The 26,087-nt window shown below is 40.9% G+C and overlaps 1 long non-coding RNA gene across 2 annotated transcripts; it reads right to left on the bottom strand.

The window, feature by feature from the left end:
- Window positions 1-16,007: 16,007 nt before the first annotated feature.
- Window positions 16,008-22,205, bottom strand: LOC114198098 (uncharacterized). Of its 2 annotated transcripts, XR_003607025.2 has the most exons (4): window positions 21,931-22,205; window positions 20,165-20,290; window positions 17,992-18,209; window positions 16,008-17,075 (listed from the first exon to the last, which is right to left on the bottom strand). It is a non-coding gene; the product is annotated as an uncharacterized LOC114198098 (long non-coding RNA). The 2 variants fall into 2 exon arrangements; XR_003607024.2 differs by lacking the exon at window positions 20,165-20,290.
- Window positions 22,206-26,087: the final 3,882 nt, after the last annotated feature.

The raw sequence follows: 26,087 nt of genomic DNA, 5'->3' as shown, positions 1-26,087 counted from the left end.
CATATACACCTCTGCTTCCCATTAACTAATAGCTTTTTGTTTTTTAATAGCCTGGTTAATACATAAAACATAGACCAAAGCTCTAATTCTACCTCTGCCACTACCTACGTACCCATGGGACCTTGGACAAATCACTTGCCCTTTCTGGGACACCTTTGAGAGTGATAAGAGGTGATAAGTAATTAATACTTATAATCTACAACACATGCAAAAAGGACTCTCCCAGACAACTGCTTACCTATTATGGGAAATCAATTACCAACCACCCAGATAAGTCTATCAAGAGTCAGTTGACCTTTACCCAATCTTTGTGTAACTAGTTTAACTGTAATTAGTTTAAGTGCGATTCATTTTACTGTGATTAGTTCCATTCACAATTACAGATTTACATGCTTTTAATCTTGTCAGCCCCTAAGCGAGCCAATTCATGAGAAATGATATCCCTCCTTTTGCATACAGCATAGTACTTCTGTGATCTTCCTCTCTGAACACAAGGGTGTATTACACATTGATGATAGCCACCAATTATTGAAAGACTCAATACCGGGCACATTATCTCATGACATTGTGAAGTAGGTTCTGCCAAACCAGTTTTACTGGAACCAAAGCTCAGTGAGGCAGAAGTAGGACTCTAGAATCCAGGTCTGATGTTTTCACCACGCCACAATGCTCTTCCTCTTACACAGCTATCATATTTCATTTTCTGTGAAGTGCAAGTCCCTCCATGCAGCTTTGCTGGGAGTTTCATCCGTGAAAAGGGGTGGAAGGAGTGGGAAACAATATATTGACAACACAGGAGGCAGAAGCACATGGCTTCAAAGTTCTTACTAAGTGGTTGTGATCAGCTAAATTAATAATAGAAGACCTGAAATAATAACTAGGAGGTAATAAGCTATGGTACTGGCAATAAAAGTGCCCTAAGACTTCACCCAGGGACACCCGGGTAGCTCAGCTGGTTGTGTCTGTCTTCGGCTCCAGTCACAATCCCAGGGTCCTGGGATCAAGTCACACGTTGGGCTCCTTCCTCAGCGGGGAGCCTGCTTCTCCCTCTGCCTGCAGCTCCCTCTGCTTGTGCTCTCTCTCTTTCTCTCTTTGACAAATAAATAAAATCTTTTATAAAAAATTTCAAAAAAAGACTTCACCCAGGGAGCTCAGATGCCAAGAGCACCTGAACCAACCCCATCCTTGTAGCATTCCTCAAAACATGGTCTTTGGAGAACCTTCATTAGAACTATGTCAGGCTCTGGATGCCTGGGTGGCTCAGTTGGTTGAGCAACTGCCTTCGGCTCAGGTCAGGATCCTGGAGTCCCGGGATCGAGTCCCACGTCGGGCTCCCAGCTCAGCAGGGAGTCTGCTTCTCCCTCTGACCCTCTTCCCTCTCGTGCTTTCTATCTCTCATTCTCTCTCTCTCTCAAATAAATAAATAAAATCTTTAAAAAAAAAAAAAGAACTATATCAGGTCCTTTTAAAGATTTGATTTCTTTTTTTTTTTTAAGATTTTATTCATTTATTTGACACACAGAGATACAGCTAGAGAGGGAACACAAGCAGGGGGAGCAGGAGGAGAAGCAGGCTTCCCGGCCGAGCAGGGAGCCCGACATGGGGCTCGATCCCAGGACCCTGGGATCACGACCCAAGCTGAAGGCAGATGCCCAACGACTGAGCCACCCAGGTGCCCCAAAGATTTGATTGCTAAGACTCACCCTTGGACATTCGATTCAGCACATATGGGGCAAAGTCTCAGGCTCTGTATATGATTCTTATTTAACTAAATTTTGAAAATACTATTCCAGTTACTATGCTTCCATAATTAAAACTGTTTTTCGAACTGATGAGGTGCCTGTAGAATTCATGGAACTCATGGTATCTCTTGCAAAACATGACATGATACATTAAATGTAATATAACTAAATTTGGAAGATAATAGTACAGACTTTGGGAATAAATAGACCTGACCTCTCCTCTCTTGCTTAGTAGTTATGTAACTCTGGGCAAGTTTCTAAACATCTCTGAGCCTTAGTTTCCACTGCTTTAAAATATCAATTATAACATTTTGATGGGGTATTGTGAAGACTGAAGACAATATATGTGTAATGCCTGACACATAATAGCCATAGAATAAATTATAGGTATTCTTATTATTAAGCATCCAACACTGCATAAAATAGGATGCCATTTCTTTTTTTTTTAAAGATTTTATTTATTTATTTGAGAGAGAGAATGAGATAGAGAGAGAGAGACCATGAGAGGGGGGAGGGTCCGAGGGAGAAGCAGACTCCCCGCTGAGCAGGGAGCCCGATGCAGGACTCGATCCCGGGACTCCAGGATCATGACCTGAGCCGAAGGCAGTTGCTCAACCAACTGAGCCACCCAGGCGCCCTAGGATGCCATTTCTTAATAGACTCTAGTATAAAGAGATACTTGGGGGGGCACCTGGGTAGCTTGTCAGTTGAGTGCCCAACTCCTGACTTCAGCTCAGGTCATGATCTCAGGATCGTGAGATCGAGTCCCAGGATGGGCTACACACTCAGCGCAGTCTGCTTGGGACTCCTCTCCCCTCCTCCCTCTGCTGCTACCCCCTCACTTCAAAAAAATAAATAAGTAAAATCTTTTTTTTTTAAAGACTTTATTTATTGGACAGAGAGAGAGACAGTACAAGCAGGGGGAATGGCAGAGGGAGAGGGAGAAGCAGACTCCCCCTGAGCAGGGAGCCCGATGTGGGACTCAATCCCAGGACCCTGGGATCATGAGCCGAAGGGGCAGATGCTCAACAAACTGAGCCACCCAGGCACCCCATAAATAAACAAAATCTTTAAAAAAAGAGAGAGAGAGAGAGATTAGGGGCCAAAGGTTTCGAAATGGTTCAAGCCATTGTAATGGTTCAGCATACCAGCTTTGGAATCAGAGTGTCTGGGTTCAAATCTCAGCTGGTCTACTTTCTCACCACCAGTACAGTAAATCAGAACTTCTTTTGCCTTCTGGAAATGAGGCCTTTGTTAATATTGTTAAGCTACAAACCTGTTCATTATTCTGTTAAATAAACTAAAATGGAAATAATACCGGGGGTGGAGGGATGGGTTAGCCTGGTGATGGGTATTAAAGAGGGCACGTTCTGCGTGGAGCACTGGGTGTTATGCACAAACAATGAATCATGGAACACTACATCAAAAACTAATGATGTAATGTATGCTGATTAACATAACAATAAAAAATTTTTTTAAAAAATGGAAATAATACTACCTGACGGGGACTTGTGAGAATTGAGATTATACAGGTATAGAGCATATGACAGTATCTGGCATATGATCAAAGCACTTTTTTTTTTAAAGATTTATTTATTATTTATTTTGAGAGAGTGAGAATGAGAGAGAGAGTACATGAGAGGAGGGAGGGTCAGAGGGAGAAGCAGACTCCCTGCTGAGCAGGGAGCCCGATGCGGGACTCGATCCTGGGACTCCAGGATCCTGACCTGAGCTGAAGGCAGTCGCTTAACCAACTGAGCCACCCAGGCGCCCTGATCAAATCACTTTTAAAAGAAAAAACCTGCTCATTTCTATTACTATTCAACAAACAGTATGTGACTACCATGGGTCAGGAACGCTAGATTCAGTATGTCCAGGAATGAACTCACCATTTTCTCTGTCCTCTGAGTTTGCCAATCCTCTGTATTTTCATTTCAGTGACTTTTATTGCTGCTCATCTAGTTACCTACCCTAGCTAGAATAATGATTGCAAACAAACTTAAGTACCAGGCACTCTTCTAAGGAAGAGTGTATTTTTTGTATTAAATTTTTTTTGGTATTAAATTATATCTATTCACACCGAATGACTGTATGAAGTGTAGGTACTATTACCATCCCCAATTTACAGATGAAAGAACTGAAGTGCACAGGATGCATAATCTGCCCAAGGCAATCCTGGAACATCAGAGTCAAGATTCAAATCTAGGCAGTATAGCCCCAGACTCTGTATCTTTTATTTATTTTTTTTAAAGATTTTATTTATTTATTTGACAGAGAGATAGCAAGGGCAGGAACACAAGCAGGGGGAGAGGGAGAAGCAGGCTTCCCCCAACGTGGGACTCGATCCCAGGACCCTGGGATCATGACCTGAGCCACAGGCAGACGCCCAACAACTGAGCCACCCAGGCGCCCATAGACTCTGTATCTTTTAGTGCACATAATACTGCCTCTAGGGGTGCCTCACAGGCTCAGTGGCTGGAGCATGTGACTCTTCATCTTGCGGTTGGTTCAAGCCTCACAATGGGTGTAGAAATTACTCTTAAAACTTTTTTTAAAAAAGAAATACTGCCTCTAAAGATTTTTGAGTTACTTTAAAAGCTCTCACTCTCCATCACTTCAATATCTAATAAGATACATAGTCCTCTTAAACATCTCTGATCCATCCCCTCTTCTCTATTCACACTAATACACACCTAATTTAGGCCCAATTGACCTTCTGATTGAACAGTCAGTCTCCTTGATTTTAGCTTCTTCTCATTCAATCCTTCCACCAAACCAACCAGTCAGAAGTGTTTCTAAAACATAGATATGCTAAATGACTCTCCCTTAGTTAAAAAGGGTAATGGCACCCCAATTTCTACAGAATAGGACCCAAATACTCCTTTGTGCTGTTCAATAAGGCATCCAGTGCAGTATCTCATTTAAATGGTGAATACATTGCATTTCATTTTCATTGATATGAATGTGTCTGTTTCCTCACTAAAGTGGGCCCTCTATCAAAGTAGGGGCACTTTTTTTTTTAAAGATTTTATTTATTTATTTATTTGAGAGAGAGAGAGAGAGAGAGAGAAAGAGCATGAGAGGGGAGAGGGTCAGAGGGAGAAGCAGGCTCCCCGCTGAGCTGGGAGCCCGATGTGGGACTCGATCCCAGGACTCCAGGACCATGACCTGAGCCTAAGGTAGTCGCTTAACCAACTGAGCCACCCAGGCGCTTGGGACACTTTTTTTTTTTTTTTTAAGATTTTATTTATTATTTGCTAGAGAGAGAGGGCATAGGCGAGAGAGAGAGTATACAAGCAGGGGGAGCTGCAGGCAGAGGGAGAAGCAGGCTTCCTGCTGAGCAAGGAGTCCGATGCGGCACTTGATCCCAGGACCCTGGGATCATGACCTGAGCTGAAGGCAGCTGCTTAACCGACCGAGCCACCCAGGCGTCCCAAAGTAGGGACACTTTTGTTCATCCTTATATAACTATATTTTCCCAGGCCCCAACAGCCCACAGGTACAGATGAGGTCATGATATCATTAATCTTAATGATTCATTGTTCCTCTGTCAAGTGCAGGACCTGTAGCTTCAGCAAAATCCACGATACTGCAACATACTCCTGACTCCCCAGGAATGTCTCCCACATGCTCAGTAGCAGACTCTCTCCCACTGTAGCTACACTGCTACCCTACATGATAAGTGAGCCACTGTGGTTCTCCCATTCTTCCTCTGAGCCCTGTATTCCAATGGTCATCATAAGCTTAGGTGCTTTCTTTCTTGTGAAATACAAGTAGGGAAAGTAGGGTTGCCTCTAGTTCCCTGGGGACCAGACACACTCTCAGGGGTCTGAGCCAGGACAAATTTGAGGTACATCATATTCAGAATTCCTTCTTCACTCCAACAATGGTTTTAGTACTTGTCCAACTCATTTCTTTTTCCCTTAGGATGATCTGCCTTGCTTAAGTTACCCAGAAAATTTGGTGAAACTTTTTACGGGGCCATCCTACCAGTCTGCCTGGGGTATTTAATATTATCTGAGTCTCAGAATGCCCACAGGAAATGCTCAAGGTATATGCTCTAAGCTACATCTGTCTTCCCCTTTCCTACCCCTCACCAACTCCTCTGAATAGCACAGAGATTTGTTCATACGAAAATCATATTTTTAAATGTAATAAAACTGATTTTTATGCCACTTGAGAAGAGCTCAAGTTTATCTGAAGAAAGGAACAGAAATTTACGATGAGACTCTCTGGCCCTCGATCCAAAATTACACAGAAATTCTGGCCTTTTAGGAAAAAAAAACACGGCTCTTACCTGAGATGCATTTGAGTGTTGCCAGGACTCTGACTACAGTATATGTGCATCTATGTTCTCCAAAGGACCCCTCCAAAGCAATCTGGGTCACAAGTGAAATGTTCATGACCGTATGCCAAACCCTTGGGCTGAAGCAAAAGGAAGCTGATTCACTCTTCTTGTGGCCTACAGCAGAAAGAATTGCCTCAAGCTCCTGTTGACACACTCTTTTTAAACTATTTATGTGGTGGTGACGACCTCCTCTTGAGAATATGACCCTTGAGAAGGACCTCCTCCACCAGTCCCCAGGAGAGAAGAGGAAGAACAAGAAGAAGCACCTAGTGCAGAGCCCCACCTAATATTTCATGGAAGGAAGTGCCCAGGATGCTGCAAAATCACCACCATCCATAAGCATGCATGAACAGTTCTGTGTGTCGGTTGCTCCACTGTCCTTTAAGCCTACAAGAGGAAAGCAAGGCTTACAGAAGGATGCAGCACTAAAAGCCCCTGAATCAAGATGAGAAACTATCCCAATAAACACATTTTGGATAAAACAAACAAACAAAAACCATTTTGTTATCTCGTTCATGTAATTCAAATCTTTTAGACATGACTTTTCACATTTTAAATATAGGAGGTATTTGTTGTTTGCTGTAATTTTGATGAAACTGCAGCCTGTTAGGCAATGTGGTATTAATGGAGAAAACCCACCCAAATTGCTAACTAGATCGGGGTTTTAAACACTGGCACTGTTTTCAGTCCACTGGTATTAAATAAGACTCACTTAAAAAGAAATTACTAGTTGTAGAATGCTTCTCAGTGTAAAGGAAAATTATAAATTATATTAGTACTATTATGAATTCAAACTATTAATCAAGAAATTTCATCCCGGGGCGCCTGGGTGGCTCAGTCGTTAAGCATCTGCCTTCGGCTCAGGTCATGATCCCAGGGTCCTGTGATCGTGCCCCGCTTCAGGCTCCCTGCTCAGTGGGAAGCCTGCTTCTTCCTCTCCCACTCCTCCTGCTTGTGTTCCCTCTCTCGCTGTGTCTCTGTCAAATAAACAAGATCTTTAAAAAAAAAAAATTCATACTATGTTTAATGAATTGAATCATGGTAAGTGTAAAGGACACTTGAATACATGTTGCAGTACTTAGGTTCTTTGGCTCTTTCACTAAACAACCACATGGTCATGGGCAAGGTCTTTAACCTTTATGGCAATCCATGATAAAACATCATCAAAGTGCCTAGCAGGCGCCTGGGTGGCTCAGTCGGTTAAGCATCTGACTCTTGATTTCTGCTCAGGTCATGATCTCGGGGTCATGAGATTGAGCCCTGCAGCCAGCTCTGCACTCCATGGGAAGTCTGCTAGAGATTCTCTCGCCCTCTGCCCCTCACCCCAACTTGAGCTCTCTAAATAAATAGATCTTTATTTAAAAAATAAGTGCCTAACATAAATAACACTTGGCATTTTCTACAGGAATTCAGTATTTGTTAAAATGAAAGTTTTATTTAACACGTTAAAGAACTTGCATCTTTTTAAAAGATTTTATTTGTCAGAGAGAAAGAGAGAACACAATCAGGGAGAGCAGGAGGCACAGGGAGAAGCAGACTCCCTGCTGAGCAGGGAGCCCGATGCATGACCTGAGCCAAAGGCAGACGCATAACTGAATGAGCCACCCAGGTGTCCCAAACAACTTGTAGTCTTTATGAGTTTCATACTAAGCAGTATTCTCCTATTTGACATGTAGATCTGGAAAGACTCATCATTGCATTCAAATGAGACTAAGCAAAGTCTTATATTGTCTCTAAATGCAAATTTAAATGGCATAGTATAGTGCTTTCTCAAACAACGGGTCACAAGCTAATTGCGAATTGAAACCAGCAAATCATTTTGTAGAAAATGCCAGAGCAACTTGCTTAAAGTCTGAGCAAGGACTATGTCTATTGCCACAAATACCAGGATCAACCTTGGCAATTGTTATGAGAAACAAGTAATGGAAAGGAGGTAATAAATAAAATATGAATTGCTAGGATAGTTTGATTGCTGCCTTCTCATTTGCTTTCCTGGTATAAGATGGTCAATTTAACTATCACTTTATTGGGAAGGCTAATAATTGTACAATTAAATGTTTGGTTAATATAATCCAATTACTTGTGGCTTAATGCGTGAAGGCATTTCATCTGCTGCTGACAGAAAGTATCAAGATCTTCAGCTACAGATGTTCAGTCCATGTGTAGTGTGACATTTTCAAAATTGTAACTTGTAACATTTTAATCAAACTAATACAAATTGCACATAAACCATATTTAAAAAATAATAAGGGGCGCCTGGGTGGCTCAGTCATTAAGTGTCTGGTCATGATCCCAGGGTCCTGGGATCCAGCCCCGCATCCATCGGGCTCCCTGCTCGGCGGGAAGCCTGCTTCTCCCTCTCCCACTCCCCCTGCTTGTGTTCCCTCTCTCCCTGTGTCTCTCTCTCTGTCAAATAAATAAATAAAAAATCTTAAAAAAAATAATAATCCATACTTTAAAAAGTCTGAAGTGAAGGAACACCTGGCTGGCTCAGTTGGTAGAGCATGCCACTCTTGATCTCAAGGTCATGAGTTTGAGCCCCATGTAGGACGCAGAGATTACTTTTATAAAAAAATTTTTTGGAGGGCACCTGGGAGGCTCAGTCGGTTAAGCAGCTGCCTTTGGCTCAGGTCATGATGATCCCAGGGTCCTGGGATAGAGCCCTGTATCGCGCTCCTTGCTCGACAGGGAGCCTGCTTCTCCCTCTCCCCCACGTGTGCTCTCTCTCTCTCTCAAGTAAGTAAGTAAGTAAGTAAATAAATAAATAAATAATTTTTTAAAGTATGAAGTGAAAACAGTGTTCAAGCTCAACTGCTGGATCTGGAATGTAAAATAATGACAATATGGAGAAAAATGTTTATTTTAAACAGCAAATGCAAAATGCATTCAAGTCCCCAGTCTAATTTCTTAGTCCACCACTGTTACTGATAAAACCTTATTATCATCTTTAAAGCAGATTGCAAGACAGAAGGAAAAACAACACACATATTTTCTTTCAGCATGTTTGGATATGGTGTGTATACTTTTAAGTCTCAGCTAATTAATTAAAACCTATGCAGAATGACAGCACAGTAGTTTTTTTTTTTTTTTACTATTACAGAACATGTATTTTACTTTTTTTTTTTAAGATTTTATTTATTTATTTGGCAGAAAGAGACACACAGAGAGAGGGAACACAAGCAGGGGGAGTGGGAAAGGGAGAAGCAGGCCTCCTGCAGAGCAGGGAGCCCGATGCGGGGCTCGATCCCAGGACCCTGAGATCATGACCTGAGCCGAAGGCAGATGCTTAACAACTGAGCCATCCAGGCGCCCCATATTACAGAATATTTAGAAGCAGTACTTATTACTGTAGTCTGTAGAGATTTCAAAATCCAGTTTGATGAGAACTGCATAACACTTTATTGGATATATGTTGCAAGATCAGTTAGTACAGGATTTCTGTCATCTAAATATAGCATCACAACGAAACTGAATTAGATTTATTTACAGTAGATAATATATTGTTGGGTAAATTAAAAAAATATTTTGATGGAAAATCTCAAATATAAGAATAGGAAAAAAAAATAGAAAAGAGTATAATGAACACCATCGTGTACCTAATACCCAGCTTCAAAAATCATCAATATTGGGGCCTCTAAAAAAGGTACAATCCAGGGCACCTGGGTGGCTCAGTCAGTTGAGCTGCCTTCGGCTTAGGTCATAATCTCAGGGTCCTGGGATCAAGCCCACGGGTAGGGCTCCCTGCTCAACTAAAAATCTGCTTCTCCCTCTTACTCTCCCTCTGCCCCTCACCCCCATTTGTGAGGGTGCTCTCTCTCCTGCAAATAAATAAAATCTTTTTTAAAAACATACTATCCATTCTTAGCTTAAGGGCAGTTAAGTAACAGGTTGCAGACCACAGTTTTTCCGTCTCTAGTGTATTTCCATCTGCCTGAAAAGACTTGACTTCCTTTAACATTTCTCGTGAAATAGATCTGCTAGTGATGAATTCTTTCACCTTTAGTCTGAAAGAGCATTTTGCCTTTGTTTTTATTTTTGTTTCAAGATTTTATTTGAGAGAGAGCACACAAGCAGGGGGCAGGGGCAGAGGGAGAGGGACAAGCAGACTCCCCGCTGGGCAGGGAACCCACCTGGGGCTCGATCCCAGGAAACCGAGATCATGACCTGAGCTGAAGGCAGACACTTAACCTACTGAGCCACACCCAGGTACCCCTTGCCTTTGTTTTTTAAACTGTATTTTCTCTGGGCATAGAACTTTAGGTTGACAGGTTCTTTCTAGTACATTATGAATGCCGACTTCTACAATTTGTTTCCTAAAAGAAATCTGAGGTCATTCTATTTTAACCTTGTTTCCAAATTACTTGGATAGTGCCTTTACCCTCTAGTCTCTTTTTCTTTCATTGGTATGAAACAATTATGTGCCTTGGTGTACTTTTTCATGCTTCTTGTACTTGGGACTCATTGATCTTCTTGGATCTGTGGGTTTAGAGTTTTCATCATATTTAGACTTTTTAGATCTCTTTTCTTCAAAAGTTTCTTCATATTCTTCTCCACTCCTTAGTCTGTTATAGTATTATTAGATGCTTTTCAAAGTTTTCTGGGATTTTGGAGTTTCCATTGATAGGTCTTCAAACTCATGAATCTTTTCTGCTGCAATGTCAAGTCTGCCATTATTCCCACCTGGTGTTTTATATTTCACACATTAATCTCTAGAAGTTTGTCTTTCCATCTTCCACATCTCTAACTTTTTAACAATTGGAATAGTTACAATATAATGTCTGCAAATTCTAACATCTATGTCAGTTTCAATTGCTCTGTCTCATTATGGGTCCTATTTTCCTACCTATTTACATCTTTGATAGTTTGTTTTAAGATTTTATTATTTGACAGAGAGAGAGACAGCAAGAGAGGGAACACAAGCAGGGGGAGTGGGAGAGGGAGAAGCAGGCTTCCCGCTGAGCAGGGAGCCTGATGCGGGGCTCAATCCCAGGACCCTGGGATCATGACCTGAGCTGAAGGCAGGCGCTTAACGACTGAGCCACCCAGGTGCCCCTCTTTGATAGTTTTTGATTGGATGCCAGACATTAGGAATTTTATCTTTCTGGGTACTGGGTATTTTTGCATTCCTATAAATCTTTGTTCTAGTACAGTTACTTGGAAACGATTTGATGCTTTCAGGTCTTGGTTTAAAAACAGGGCAAGGGTGCCTGGGTGGCTCAGTTGGTTGGGCGACTGTCGCCTTCGGCTCAGGTCATGATCCTGGGATCCTGGGATCGAGTCCTGCATTGGGCTCCCCCTGCTCTGCGGGGAGTCTGCATCTCCCTCTGCCTCTGCCTGCCACTCCCCCTACTTGTGTGCTCTGTCAAATAAATAAATAAAATCTTAAAAAAAATAAACACAGGGCAAGACAGAACAATGCTCAGCCAAGGACAAATTATTCCCCACAACTGAAGTGAAACCCTTCTATGTACTCTACCCAATGCTCTGAGAATGATGAGGTCTTCCAGTCTGTCTTGTGGGGACAGCCATTATTCCCCGCCCTTTTGGAGATGCTCTATTACTTCCAGTGGTCTTTTCCTTGGCCTCAGGTAATTAATGTCCTCAGCTACATGCACTGATTAGTACTCACCTGAAAACTCAACGAGTTTTTAGAGTTCTTTCAGATGCAGTTCTCTTCTCTCTAGTCCTCTGTGCCTTAAAACTCTAGCCACATCGGTTTCATCAGACCCTCACCTATCTCGTCAAAGATTCTACCAGGCTCTCCGTTTCCTCTCCTTGAGGGCTCATGTCCTTCATTGCCTAGTATCTTGAAAAACAGTATTTCATATATTTTGTCTATTTTTTATCATTACTGTCCTGCCTCAACCTTTTAACCATTATGTCCCAGAAAAAAAACATTTGATACATTCAAGAAAAATATCTGGATAGTCACTTGCTTTCTAAAACCCTGAATCAAAAACTGAGTTATACTTGAGAATTAAAGAACATAAAACATTAATTTTTCATAAACATTAAACAAGGCTTATGAGACATTAAGTTTATCATTCTTTTGGAGGAGTAAGACCGTACATTACAAATTACATTACAGAATTACTGTAGTACTTATTAGTACTTTTAATACTTAATCCAATTAAAAACACAAGAAAGAAACAGGTGTCAATACTGTATTAGACATGTGAGAATTGCCCTGGTGTATCCCAGACTGGAATGAACTTATAAAGACAGCACACTCATCACATTAAATAAAATGCTCCCCAATTTTTATTTGCATTGTATTTATTTGGGAGTCTTTCTCTGTTGCATTTATATATGAGTTGCATTATACATTTACAAAGCCCTATCCGCTAACATATTTCTACTGTGTTAGAAATTAATCAAGGGGGGGGCACCTGGGTGGCTCAGATGGTTAAGTGTCTGTCTTCAGTTCAGGTCATGATTTCCAAGTCCTGGGATTGAACCCCACATCAGGCTCCTGGCTGGCTCAGTGGGGAGTCTGCTTCTCCCTCTCCCTCTGCCTCTCCCCCTGCTTGTGTGCTCTGTCTCTCTCAAATGAATAAAATCTTTAAAAAATAAATAAATAGGGATGCCTGGGTGGCTTAGTTGTTAAGCGTCTACCTTCGGCTCAGGTCATGATCCCAGGGTCCTGGGATCGAGCCCCGCATCAGGCTCCCTGCTCTGCAGGAAGCCTGCTTCTCCCTCTCCCACTCCACCTGCTTGTGTTCCCTCTCTCGCCGTGTCTGTCAAATAAATAAAATCTATAAATAAATAACTGAATAAATAAATAAATAAAATAATCAAGGTAATGGCTTTTAATGACGAATTAATTTGTCATATACCTACAACCATTGTTTTTGCAAATTCCCCATCAGTCCGCTGGGAGTCACGAAGAAAGAAAACAGTGAGCCTGGCACTGCAGGCCACTTTTACATATCAAACAGATGAAGCAACTCTAAGATAATCCCAGTGAAGGGTAACCAGGCTTATAGAAGATTTTTTCACATCGCTGATTTCAAAGCATCGATTCAGTTATATAAGCTGTAGAAGAATGTAACTTCCCTCTAGCTTTCCTGTATTTTGTTACATAACTCATTTTCTTCAAATTAGTATTAACTTACACGTAATATTTATAGGACAAATAGAAACCAAAATGGCAAACAAAGCATACTAGCACAAAAAGAAATGAGATGAACAAGTACCATAAATAGGAATTATTTAGGACCAAATAACCTACCACTACTGTGGCCTATATTTTATTACAGAGACAACTAGATGGCACTAAAGGCAGATGCATGGTTAAGCATCCGACTCTTGATTTCAGCTCAGGTCATGATCTCAGGGTCATAGGATCTAGCCCCACAACAGGCTCTGTGCTCGGTGAGTTTTTTCCCCTTTCTCTCCCTCTGCCCCTCCCTGGCTTGTGCTCTCTCTCTCTAATAAATAAATAAATCTTCAAGGGAAAAAAAAAGATTTTATTGCATTCTTCCTATCCTGGATATACCAGGGTTCAGGCCTAGATCGTATCTAAGGCCCTTCTCTATTACTTTTAAAAGTCAGGTCTTAGTTACTACACTGGCAGTGCAAAGAAACAGAACGACTCAAGGGAGTTGAAAGTTTACAACGTACTATGTCTTACCTTCTCAGTCATAAAAACTAGCTGGATGAGCAGAAATGCTAACCTGACCACCTCTTTTCTGATACACAAACACCTTTAGAGGCAAAATTTTAAAAGGAGGGCGCCTGCGTGGCTCAGTCGTTCCTGGGATCAAGTCCCACATCGGGCTTCCTGCTCAGAGGGAAGCCTGCTTCTCCCTCTCCCACGCCCCCTGCTTGTGTTCCCTCTCTCGTTGTCTCTGTCAAATAAATAAAATCTTTAAAAAGAAAAAAAATTTTTTAAAGGAATGGAAGGTGGAAAAGAACCTTTTTTTTTTTTTCTTTTGAAGATTTTATTTATTTGAGGTGGGGCAGAGAGGGCACAAGAGTGCACTAGCAGGGGGAGGGGCAGGAGGAGAGAATCTCAAGCTGACTCCCAGCTGAGCATGGAGCCTGATGCAGGTCTTGATCCAGGACCCTGAGTTCATGACCTGAGCCGAAGTCAGATGTTTAACCAACTGAGCCACCCAGGCGCCCCAAGAGCCTTATTTCTACTATTAAATTAGATGTTTGGCCTTTGACAAATACTTAGCTCTCTGGGCCTTTCTATAAATAATGAGGTTAGAGGAGATAAGATGTAGAGGAACCTGGTTTATAGAAATTATATCATTGCTTTGTAATTCATTATTCATATATATTAGGACACGGTTTCAAAAATGTTATCAAAGTCTTTCACCTCTTGATATCAACGTAACAGACCATTTGTTTATAAGCCACTACACAAGTATTTTTAACCCCCTCCACCTCCCCAAAGTCAAAACTTTAATGTAGCCATGATTAAACTTAACTATCAGTTTATAGGAAATACACGATAGAATAGCTTGAGTGATAGTATGAGGCTGAAATCAGTCAAATCCAGGATATGAAAAATTCAACTAGACAAATGACCTAATCTCTACAACAAATAAATGTCAAGGAGGCGAGGACAGCCTGTTATGTATTAAAAGATATGGTAAGAAATATTAACCATACAAAATGTATGGACATGGTTTAAATTCCAATTCAAAGAAACAAGGGTGAAGACTTTTTAGAAAATTAGAAAATCCTGAACACTGGATATTAGATGAAATGCTATCATGGCCAAGATTTAAAATTCTAGCTGAGAGTAGGGTGCAGGAAGTGTGTATATGTGTGTATATGGGGGAGGGGAGTATTCAGTGGGCAAGGAACAGAAACAAAATTGGCCATATATTGATAATAGTTCATTTTACTATTCTCTGCTTTGAAATTTTTCATAATAGTAAAAAAGAAGTATGATTTTATCTATTAACTTTATGTACACATAACATGATATCACTAGCCTGTTGAAGACATGGAATTCTCTGAGCTAAGTACAAAATCTTAACAAACAAAAAGACAAAGTAGTAAGGACCCAATGTAATTATCCAGCAAGTGACGCATTCTGTATCTATTTAGAAAATAAACCACTGGGGCGCCCGGGAGGCTCAGTTGGTTAAGCATCTGACTTCGGCTCGTGTCATGATTTCAGGGTCCTGGATCTAGCCGAAGTCAGGCTCTCTGCTCAGTGGGGAATCTGCTTCTCCCTCTACCCTTCCCCCTTACTCGTGATCTCCTTCTCTCTCACTCTCTCTCTCTCAAACTCTTAAAAAAAAAATGTAGGAGCACCTGGGTGGTTCTGTCGGTTAAGCATCTGACTCTTGATTTTGGGCTCAGATCATGATCTCAGGATCAGGAGATCAAGTCCCATGTTGGGCTCAATGCTGAGTGTGGAGCCTGCTTAAGATTCTTTCTCCCCCCCAGCCCCGCATACTCTCTTTTTCTCTTTATAGAAAAGGGGGGGGGGGCGCAATGCGATGCTGGTCTAGTGGTAGATAAAAATTATAACCGAAAGAGAGCAGAAAGAGGACCACATTCAGTGCAGACCTCTGATGTATGACAAAGTTGCCACTGTTGATCAGCTGAGGAGAAATAAAAGCTATTCAATAAATAGGGCTGGGCCAACTGTAATATGGGGAAAAATGAAATTATATACTTCCCTCAAACCAAACATTAAAAAAAGAAATTCCAGGTAGAAGGAGTCAAATGTAAAGTACAACATTCAGAAAAAAATTGAGAGAATTATCTTTTTTTATACTCTGGGGGTGGGAAGAATTTCCTAAATAAGACAAAAAAGAGGACAGGTCATTAAAGGATAAATCTTACTTTCATTAAAATTAACTTCTATCTATCAGTAACAAACATGGCACACTAAAAAAAAGTAGACAAAGATATAAAAAGCATTTTATTGATATAGAAACAAGAAACATATGAAGATATTCAACTCTTAGCTGTCAGGAAAATGTAATTAAAATGACCGTTAAGATTTCATTCCTCCCCTATCAAACTAGAAAAGGTAAAGCCTGACAATATCACTTTTGGGCAAGAATGCAAAACAAGAATTCTCATACACTGCTAATAGGACTGCAAATTAGTCCAATTACTTAAAAAAAATCAGTATTGGGCGCCTGGGTGGCTCAGTTGGTTAAGCGACTGCCTTCGGCTCAGGTCATGGTCCTGGAGTCGCAGGATCGAGTCCCGCATCGGGCTCCCTGCTCGGCAGGGAGTCTGCTTCTCCCTCTGACCCTCTTCCCTCTCGTGCTCTCTATCTCTCATTCTCTCTCTCTCAAATAAATAAAATCTTTAAAAAAAAAAAAAAAATCAGTATTATTACTTAAGCTGAACATGTACATAATCCTACCATCTAACAATTCTAACTTTATTAGTTCACTAGGGTTGCCATAACAAAAATACTACAGACTAGGTGGCTTAAACAAAAGAAATTTATTTTCTTGGTTCTGGAGGCTAGAAGTCCAAAGATCAAAGTGTTGACAGGTTTGGGTTCTTGAGGCCTCTTTTCTTGGTTTATACATAGATGTCCTCTTGCAGTGCCCTCACATGGCCTTTCCTTTCTACATGGACATGTTCTAATTTCCTTTTCTTATAAAACACCAGTCAGACTGGATGAGGGCCCCTTCTCAAAGGCCTTATTTTAACTTAATCACCTCTTTAAAGATCCTATCTTCACATAAAGTCACATTCTGAGGTATTTGGAGTTAGGGCTTCAACATATGAATTTTGTGGACACACAATCCAGTCCCTAACACTGCCTCTAGGCATTAGCCAGAGAAATTCTTATACATGTTTAAGAATGCTGATAGAAGTTTAGTTCATGACGGGACGCCTGGGTGGCTCAGTTGGTTAAGCGGCTGCCTTCGGCCCAGATCATGATCCCAGGGTCCTGGGATCGAGTCCCACATCGGGCTCCTTGCCAGCAGGGAGCCTGCTTCTCCCTCTCTCTCCCTCTGCTTGTGCTCTCTCTGTCAAATAAATAAAATCTTTGAAAAAAAAAAAAAGAAGTTTAGTTCATGGGGTGCATGCATAGCTCAGTCGGTTAAGCGTCTGCCTTTGGGGCAGTACTAAGTGGAAAAAAATAGTTACAAAAGTGTATATGTAATATAACTCCACTTATATTAAGGTGAAAAAAGGCTAAGATACAGTACACATTTTGGGATACATCTAGGTAGCCTTAAAACTAAAGTAAACTCTAAAGAAAAGCAAGGTAATGAGTAACACAAAATTGTCCATCCCTTATTTTCAGGGAGGGGAGAGGGACTAGAGATTGAGTTCAAATAGTCAATGATTTAATCCAACATACCTACTCAATGAAATCTCATAAAAAACCCTGGAACAACCAGGCTCAAGCTTCCAGGTTGGTGAACACATCAATATGCTGGGAAGGTAGGATACCCACATAGGTCAAGGAAGCTCTGCACTCCTTGTCCCCCATACTTTGCCCTATATATCTCTTCCATTTGGCTGTTTCAGTTGTTTCCTTTACAATAAAACTGTAATAGTAAGCACAGCACTTACTTGATTCTGTCAGTCATTCTAGAGAATTTTCAAACAGTAAGAGGGGGTGTGGAAGTCATGGGAATCCCCCAAATTTATAGTTAGGTAGGAAGAAGTGCAAGTAGTTTGAGGATACCTGAGACTTGTGGCTGGTATCTGAAGTGGGGGCAGTCTTGTGGAAGTGAGCCCTTGCTTGACCTGTGGGTCTGCTCTAATTCTGGGTACTTAAATTATAGGATACCCATTTGGTATCAAAGGATTGCTATTGAAACAACGTATCTTTAAATGGGATGTGTACATGTATCACACACTCTCTTCTCTCCTTATATGTTATATATTTAATAAGGAAAAATTTAAATACTGTGCATTTAAATCAAACAAAAACTATGAAGTAGCACATACCTTTATGGGGCAATCATTACCCATAGGTCTTAAGTCTGGAAAGAGCCAGGACTGCCTGTATCTCACATTTGGATTTTATCTTTTAGTCTAGTAAGAAGAGCTTCATCCATTTTATGCACAAAACATTATCAATCTGGCCTTTTTCCAGCATATTTCCCAAGAACTTATTTAGAATCTGGCACAACAAACACTGAACTTCATTGCTATTTGCTTCAGTCCTGAAAAGGGAGAAAAAAAAAAAAAAATCAAATAATTCCCAGGAGGCATTATAATGACAACCATCTGATTTTCCCCAAGTTCAGAATTCTAGAATTTAATAACGCATGAGGAAGGTAAAATTTATGCAAAAAAAATAAGTAATAGAAAAACGAAAAAAAGTTATGTTAATTTCATTCATAGTCATAGATGTACTACATATGAATTTAATATAGTCTCAAAATAACCCTTACCTGAAATAATATTTGCCAAATAACAAGAATGCAATAATTTTGGGGCCAAAATTTAACTTCTTTCCTAAGTGGAGTGCTCATTTAAATATATTTACCTGAAACTGGTTCTTAATTTTTTTTAATTAAAGCTAGCATTATAATAAGTAAATAAAATAAAGTAAACCTAGCATTATATAGTAAATTAGCTTTTGATTATAACCATATTTTATCCTGCAGAAAAAAATGTATAAAGTGACTTTCATGTGACATAAATGTGTATATATGTACATATACCATAAACTTACTTATCACACATAATATTTTATTTATTTTTTTAAAAGACTTTATTTATTTGAGAGAGAGAGAGACATGAGCAGACTCGGCAGCAAGGAGCCCGATGTGGGCCTCCATCTCATGACCCTGAGATCATGACCTGGGCTGAAATCAAGAGTCGGACACTCAACCAACTGAGCCACGGAGGTGCCCCTATTTATGATCACATTATAAATTTAGACCCCTACCTGTCTTCTCTCTAAATTATAAAAGCTCTTAAGGCTTTCAATGCAGTAAAGTTTTAGATGACACATATACTCACTGTAAATGTTAATAAAAATTGACAAAACTTGCAGAGTATTTTCAAGAGAAAGTAAAATAATTAAAATAACTTGAAACGGTCACTGTCTTCATCTTCCTTCTATTTGGCTAAATGAAGTAATAACTGGTGCAAATTCTATTTCTTGCTCCACTGCAGATTTCATATTTACAGACTATCATAATGTATTTAAGGCATGAACAAATGCCTCCTGAAAAAATGTTTTACTGATAACCAGAAATATAAAACCAATCCTTCACAAACTACATTGATAAGTCTTTATCCCTAGCACTGACCTAAGACTCCAAGATAATAATTTGTCATCAAACTAAAATCTTTATTCCTTAATAACTTTTAATCGCCTATCCAGAAGAAGAAATGATTAAGGCAAATAGACTTGGGTAATCATTCACTTGTGTCTCTCCTGTTTTTGAGTTACTTCTGTTACGGAGGAAGGCAGCATAAGATTTTGATTACAAAAGATCCTTCTGATTCTTCTACACACCCTTCAGTCTATGTAGAAAAATGTACCAAAGCTAAATACCATGCAGTTAAAAAAAAAAAAAAAAAGAAAGAAAGAAAAAAAACACTGGTGTCTATTCAACACTGCCTTTTATAATTTCGCCTTCCTATAACACAGCAATTTCTTTTTGATAAATCATTTATCATTGTAACTACTATTCCCACACTACTCAGGATTTTACTTACAGATTTTCTTATCTATCAAAAACATCCCCCTAGGGGTGCCTGGGTGGCTCAGTCATTGGGCGTCTGCCTTTGGCTCAGGTCATGGTCCAAGGGTCCAGGGATTGAGCCCCGCTCGGGGGGAAGCCTGCTTCTCCCTCTCCCACTCCCCCGGCTTGTGTTCCCTCTCTCACTGTGTCTCTCTCTGTCAAATAAATAAATAAAATCTTTAGGGGGAAAAAAAAAAAATCCCCCTAGGGGCACCTCGGTGGCTCAGTCGGTAGGGCGGTAGGGCGTCTGCTTTTGGCTCAGGTCATGATCCCAGGGTCGGGGCTCTCTGCTCAGTGGGGAGCCTGCTTCTCTGTGCTTTTGCTGTCAAATAAATAAATAAAATCTTAAAAAAAAAAAACTCCCCCAATTATATTTCAGTGGTTCCCAAACACCCTCAAAAGAAAAGAAAAGGCAATACCTCTCATACTTGGCTCCTGGGAGTATAGAATGGACCACTCTACGAAGGGCAACTGTAATTATCACATTTACAAATACATTTCCTCTTTGACAAAGCAATTCCCTTCAGACAATCTGACAGTTACCCCTGCAAATATGTAGGAAATATGTATTCATTAAAACATTGTTTCTAGGGGCGCCTGGCTGGCTCAGTCAGAACATGCCACTTTTTTTTCTTTTAAAGATTTTATTTATTTATTTGACAGAGAGAGACACAGTGAGAGACAGAACACAAGGGGAGTGGGAGAGAGAAGAAGCAGGCTTCCCACGGAGCAGGGAGCCCGATGCGGGGCTCGATCCCGGGCCCCGATCCCGGGCCCCTGGGGTCATGACCTGAGCCAAAGGCAGATGCTTAACGACTGAGCCACTCAGGCGCCCCTGAGCATGCCACTTTTGATATCAGGGTTGAGTTTGAGCCCTCAACGATGGGTACAGAGATTTAAAAAAAAAAATCGTTTCTAATACGCAAAGAATGGAAACAATACAACTGTGTACCTATAAAGCATTGGCTATAAATTAGAGTATGTCCACAAAATGGAGTATGTGACAGCTAAAAAGAAAAAAGAAAAATGAGGAAATCTAACTAGACAGTGATAAGGAGTATCCAGAATATACTATTAAATGAAAAAAGCAAAGTGCAGAACAATGTAGAAAATATTAAAGGAGGAATGAAGGGAAATAAGAACGCATATTCACATTTGCTTGAATTTGCATGAAGACCTGAAGGATAAACAAGAAACTAATTAAAAATGGTTATCTGTAAAAGACTACGAGGGACAGTGCTGGATGGGGACTAGGAAAGGAGCGAGTCTTCTCAGTGCAATTCTTTCTATGTACTTCGAGCATGTAAAATATTTACTAATCAAAAAAAGTTTTAAAAATCCAGTGAAATAGTTTTTTTAATCTTTGTGTAATCCTGCCAGATAAAAAAATTAGCTTGAGAAAAAGAAATGCTTTTTTCTATTTTTTTCTATTTCTTTCTATTTCTTAAAATAATAATAAAAGCCAATTATGGGGGCGCCTGGGTGGCTCAGTAGTTAAGCGTCTGCCTTCGGCTCAGGTCACGATCCCAGGGTCCTGGGATCGAGCCCCGCATCGGGTTCCCTGCTCGGCGGGAAGCCTGCTTCTCCCTCTCCCACTCCCCCTGCTTGTGTTCCCTCTCTCTGTCAAATAACTAAATAAAATCTTTTTTTAAAAAAGGCAATTAAGTGTATCAACCTGAAAAATATCTGGTTTGTAACAAAGAAGCACTGACTGATTTTGTCAATAATAAAGAAATGTATTTTGTTAAAATTACAGGGTAGAAATATAAATGTATATTTATGTATGATTTTTTAAACTTGGTTAATGAAATGCAGATTTATGTTAAAAATCAGTGAACTGTTAACCTAAAGAGACACAAGACTGTGATCATTAAATATAATATGGGTCTCTAAATAAGTAAACCAGGTAAAATGGTACTAAAATTCAAAATTCCCTACAATCCTTTTATAAAGACTGTCAGGGTCTGCGTGCGCTCACGAGTCACTCGGGGGGTCCGCGGGGGAGGGCGGCCGGAGGCCGCTGGGGAGGGGGGTGCCCGGGCGACCTGGGGCAGGTCTCCAGACCTCTCCGAACTGGGTCGGGAAGGTTCAGAAGGTTGGAGTCCGGAAGGCCACGGGCGGCCCCTGGGGGACGCTTGTCCGGGGAGGGCGAGGGGCGGCGGCCGAGGCCCGGGGCGGCGCTTACCGTGCGGTAGGTGCGGCTCAGCGCCACCACCAGCTTCGCCTGGTTCTGGTGCGGCTGCTGCGCCAGCTGAAAGGCCTCCTTAACCGGCAGCACCTTCTTCTCCGCCCCCATGGCGCCGGCACCCGGCCGGGACGAGCCTCGTCTGCTCCGGGCTGCAGGGGCCCCACGGACTCCAGGTGAAGTCTACAAATTCACCTCAGAATCCGGTCAGCCCGTAGCCGAGCACCCAAGTTCGCATTACCGCCAGAGCGTTCAAATAACCCCAGCGAGGGGAGGAAATACCGCGAGACTGCCGCGCGAGCGCCTGGACGGGAAGATACGGACCCGGCCTCCGGCTTTGCGCGTGCGCAGAGGGCCGAGCCAGCCCTTTTCCGGCTGGAAGTGAGATGTTCGTGGGTACTAAGGTCAGGCCGGAAGTGGTGTTGCGTAGGGAATTGGGGGGACGCGCCGAATCGCCGCTCAACGGGCGAAACGGGAGGCTTGTGGCGCTGGGCTGGAGGTGAGGAGAAAGGCAGTCTGTGATAGGAGTGGACCAGAGACTGCTAAGGGGAGATACTCAGGGGTTCGTTGGGGGAGGCACATTCTGTTTTTGCTCAGGGGACGAATTGAGGTCTCCCGGGGGAAGGGGAACAGCAATCCGGGATTTGAGGGGAGCTATTCTAGGGTCGGCTGAAAGGGTCAGGCTGAAATTCTTAGAAGGCGTAGTTGGGCCTGAGAGGACTGGAGGGAACAGGAATCTGCTGAAGAGGCTAACGTGCGAATATACCCAGAGGTGATACCTGGAACTTCCTACCCTTAAGGTCTAGTGTACTAATGTGTGCATGAAGGGAAACAAAAGAGTACAAGAGATGGAAGGTAATTTTAAGTTACTGGTTATGAGACAGATCTGCAGTGCCTGCAGGAGGGAGTCAAGCCTTGTAGATCCTTTAAAATAGAGTATTTTAGACAAAAGATAGAAACAAAAGTGTAACTCATACATTGTGTACTCGCCGTCTAACTGGAGAAATAAATTACATAAATTGTTTGATAATATAAATTGAAGTCCTTTGTCTGCTCCCCGCAATCTCATTCTGTTCCCTCTTGCCCAAGGTAACCACTTCCCCAAGCACCTTTATGTTTTCATTTTAATTTCACATATAGTACTGTTTTGCATAATTTTAACAATCAGTGATGTGATATCCTTTTGCAATTTGCTTGTTTACTTAATGTTGTTTTTAAGATTTATCAGTGTGATGTAACTCTGGTTCATTCATCGTTAACAGCTGAACAAGTATTCCCTTACATTATTTTTTCACTTTTTTTTTTTTTTGCTTTGTATGCCCAGTGCCTGGTACATTGGAAGTACTTAAATGTTAGTTGAAAGGATGAATGCTGTAGCATTTGAGTTAAATCATTTCAAGAATGAATAGGATTTCAAATGACTTAAGAGTATTCTATACAGGGCGCCTGGGTGGCTCAGTTGGTTAAGCGACTGCCTTCGGCTCAGGTCATGATCCTGGAGTCCTGGGATCAAGTCCCGCATCGGGCTCCCTGCTCAGCGGGGAGTCTGCTTCTCCCTCTGACCTTCTAACCTCTCATGCTCTCTCTACTATTCTCTCTCTCTCTCAAATAAATAAAAATCTTTAAAAAAAAAAAAAGAGTATTCCATACGAATAGAATACTAGTGTGAAGCAGAATCGTGGAAGTGCATGACGTATTTCAAGAACTATAGTCTTAGAGCTTAAAATGTAGAATTGTTTGAAGGTATGAGATGAAGGAGACACTTAGAAAGATAAGATGAGGCTTAGATTTAAAGGATATTGTCCTGAGGAGAATGCACTAGCTCAGAACCATTAGAGGTTTTTGAATTATGAGGACACTGATCTGAGCTGTATATTTAGGAGTGCCTGGCTGGCTCAGTTGGTAGAACATGCTACTCTTTTTTTTTTTTAAAGATTTTTTAAAAATTTTATTTATTTATTTGACAGAGAGGGACACAGCCAGAGAGGGAACACAGGCAGGGGGAGTGGGAGAGGGAGAAGCAGGCTTCCTGCCAAGCAGGGAGCCCAATGCGGGGCTCGATCCCCGAACCCTGAGATCATGACTTGAGCCAAAGGCAGACGCTTAACAACTGAGCCACCCAGGCGCCCCTGAGAACATGCTACTCTTGATCTCCGGGTTGTGAGTTTTAGCCCCACATTGGGGGTAGAGTTTACTTACTTACTTACTTACTTACTTATTTATTTACTTATAAATAAATAAATTTATTTATAAATAAATAAAATCACCGTATTTTTAGAAGATAATATTCATAACACTGTGGAGATACACCTAAGAGGTAAGAATTAGTGGCAGGGAACTAAAGACCACCTATTAAGCTTATAGCAGTAATGACCATTGCATTAAGCATATAAGATAATCATGCATACAGCTTAAAATCCTGAAACATTTCCTAGACCATTCATGGTACTATTTTCTGAGACAACTATTTCATACTCTATCAAACTTGCACCATTTTCTGCTTACGTGATCCATTTAGCTGATACCTTGCATCCTTTTTCAGTTAGAGAAGGACTAACCCCAGGGTGCCTGGCTGGCTGAGTCAGAAGAGCATGCAACTCTTGATCTTGGGATCATGAGTTAGAGCCCCACGTTGGGGGTAGAGATTACTTAATAAATAAATAAATAAACGTAAAAAAAAAAAAGAAAGAAAAGGACTTCCCCATGCTTTCATTACCACATCTACCAGATCTATACCCTAATACATAACCTCTCCTATTACTGTAAGTGAATTATCTGATTTAGGAGAGGAAGTAAGCTCTTTAAGAATACTTTTTGAATACAAGAGTCTGAAGCATAGCCAATTATAAACTCCCAAGGAGGCATTGGGTTGAGTAGGCATAGTAAAAATATAAAAGACCAGAATGATTAAATGACAGTTGCTTTTGTCTAAAAGAATAATAATTCATACCTATAATAATATATAATAATAATATAAATAAGATTAGTATTTTTATGAGTTATTTTTAGGTAGATTTAGGTGTTAAGCTTTATAAGCTAAGTCTAAACAGTTTACATTTATGTTTTTATAGAACCATTCTACTACATAACATTATAAGTGGTGTATTATGAAATAGGATATCTTTGATTATCCTATTTTAGAGAATATGTTTTACTAGCCTTTGTCTTACATATTACTAAATTGTTCAGGTATAGTTTGTAACTTGTTTTTCAAGTAAGATAATAGTAATAGTAAAAATACTAAAAAATAGTAAAAAGAGTATCAATCATTCCCTCATTTATTCTTTCAAATACATTTATTGAGTACCTACCATATGACAAACACATTCTAGGAACAAGTAGATAAGATTCATTAGTGTGAAATCAGTAACCTGAAACCATATCACATGACTTTATTAATGAAACCTTCAACTACAAATAGTTGGTCATCTTTTTTTTTAAGATTTTTATTTATTTATTTCAGAGAGAGAGAGAATGAGAGATAGAAAGCACGAGAGGGAAAAGGGTCAGAGGGAGAAGCAGACTCCCTGCTGAGCAGGGAGCCCGATGCGGGACTCGATCCTGGGACTCCAGGATCATGACCTGAACCGAAGGCAGTCGCTTAACCAACTGAGCCACCCAGGCGCCCCAAATAGTTGGTCATCTTTTTTTTTTTTTAAGATTTTATTTATTTATTTGAGAGAGTGAATGAGATAGAGCATGAGAGGGGGGAGGGTCAGAGGGAGAAGCAGACTCCCCGCTGAGCAGGGAGCCCGATGCGGGACCCGATCCTGGGACTCCAGGATCATGACCTGAGCTGAAGGCAGTCGCCCAATCAACTGAGCCACCCAGGCGCCCCAAATAGTTGGTCATCTTAATTGAAATTCTGTCCTAAAGGGTGGCTAAGCCATATGCACAGCTGATTAAAGAGCATTATTGCTCAGAAATGTGGTTATATATCCAGAGCCGTCAACCTCAGTGCATATATCTTAAGCATCATTGCACACATTTATGATCTTTTAAGTTTTGGCCAGAAGGGATTTGCCCCAGCAGAGCCCATCTGGGCTGTGGAATTACACTGATGTACGTGCTCATCTTATGATATGTATAATGCTCTGATTTACATTGAGTCCTAATTAAGGACATGTCTCTTCAAATTAAAATTCCAAAACTTAGAC

The sequence above is a fragment of the Eumetopias jubatus genome, unplaced genomic scaffold (assembly GCF_037043125.1).
Source record: "Eumetopias jubatus isolate StellerSeaLion01/CBP00866 unplaced genomic scaffold, mEumJub1_p1.0 scaffold_2, whole genome shotgun sequence".
In the NCBI taxonomy this organism is placed as follows: Eukaryota; Metazoa; Chordata; class Mammalia; order Carnivora; family Otariidae; genus Eumetopias; species Eumetopias jubatus.
This window is presented reverse-complemented; position numbering and strand designations above follow the sequence as displayed.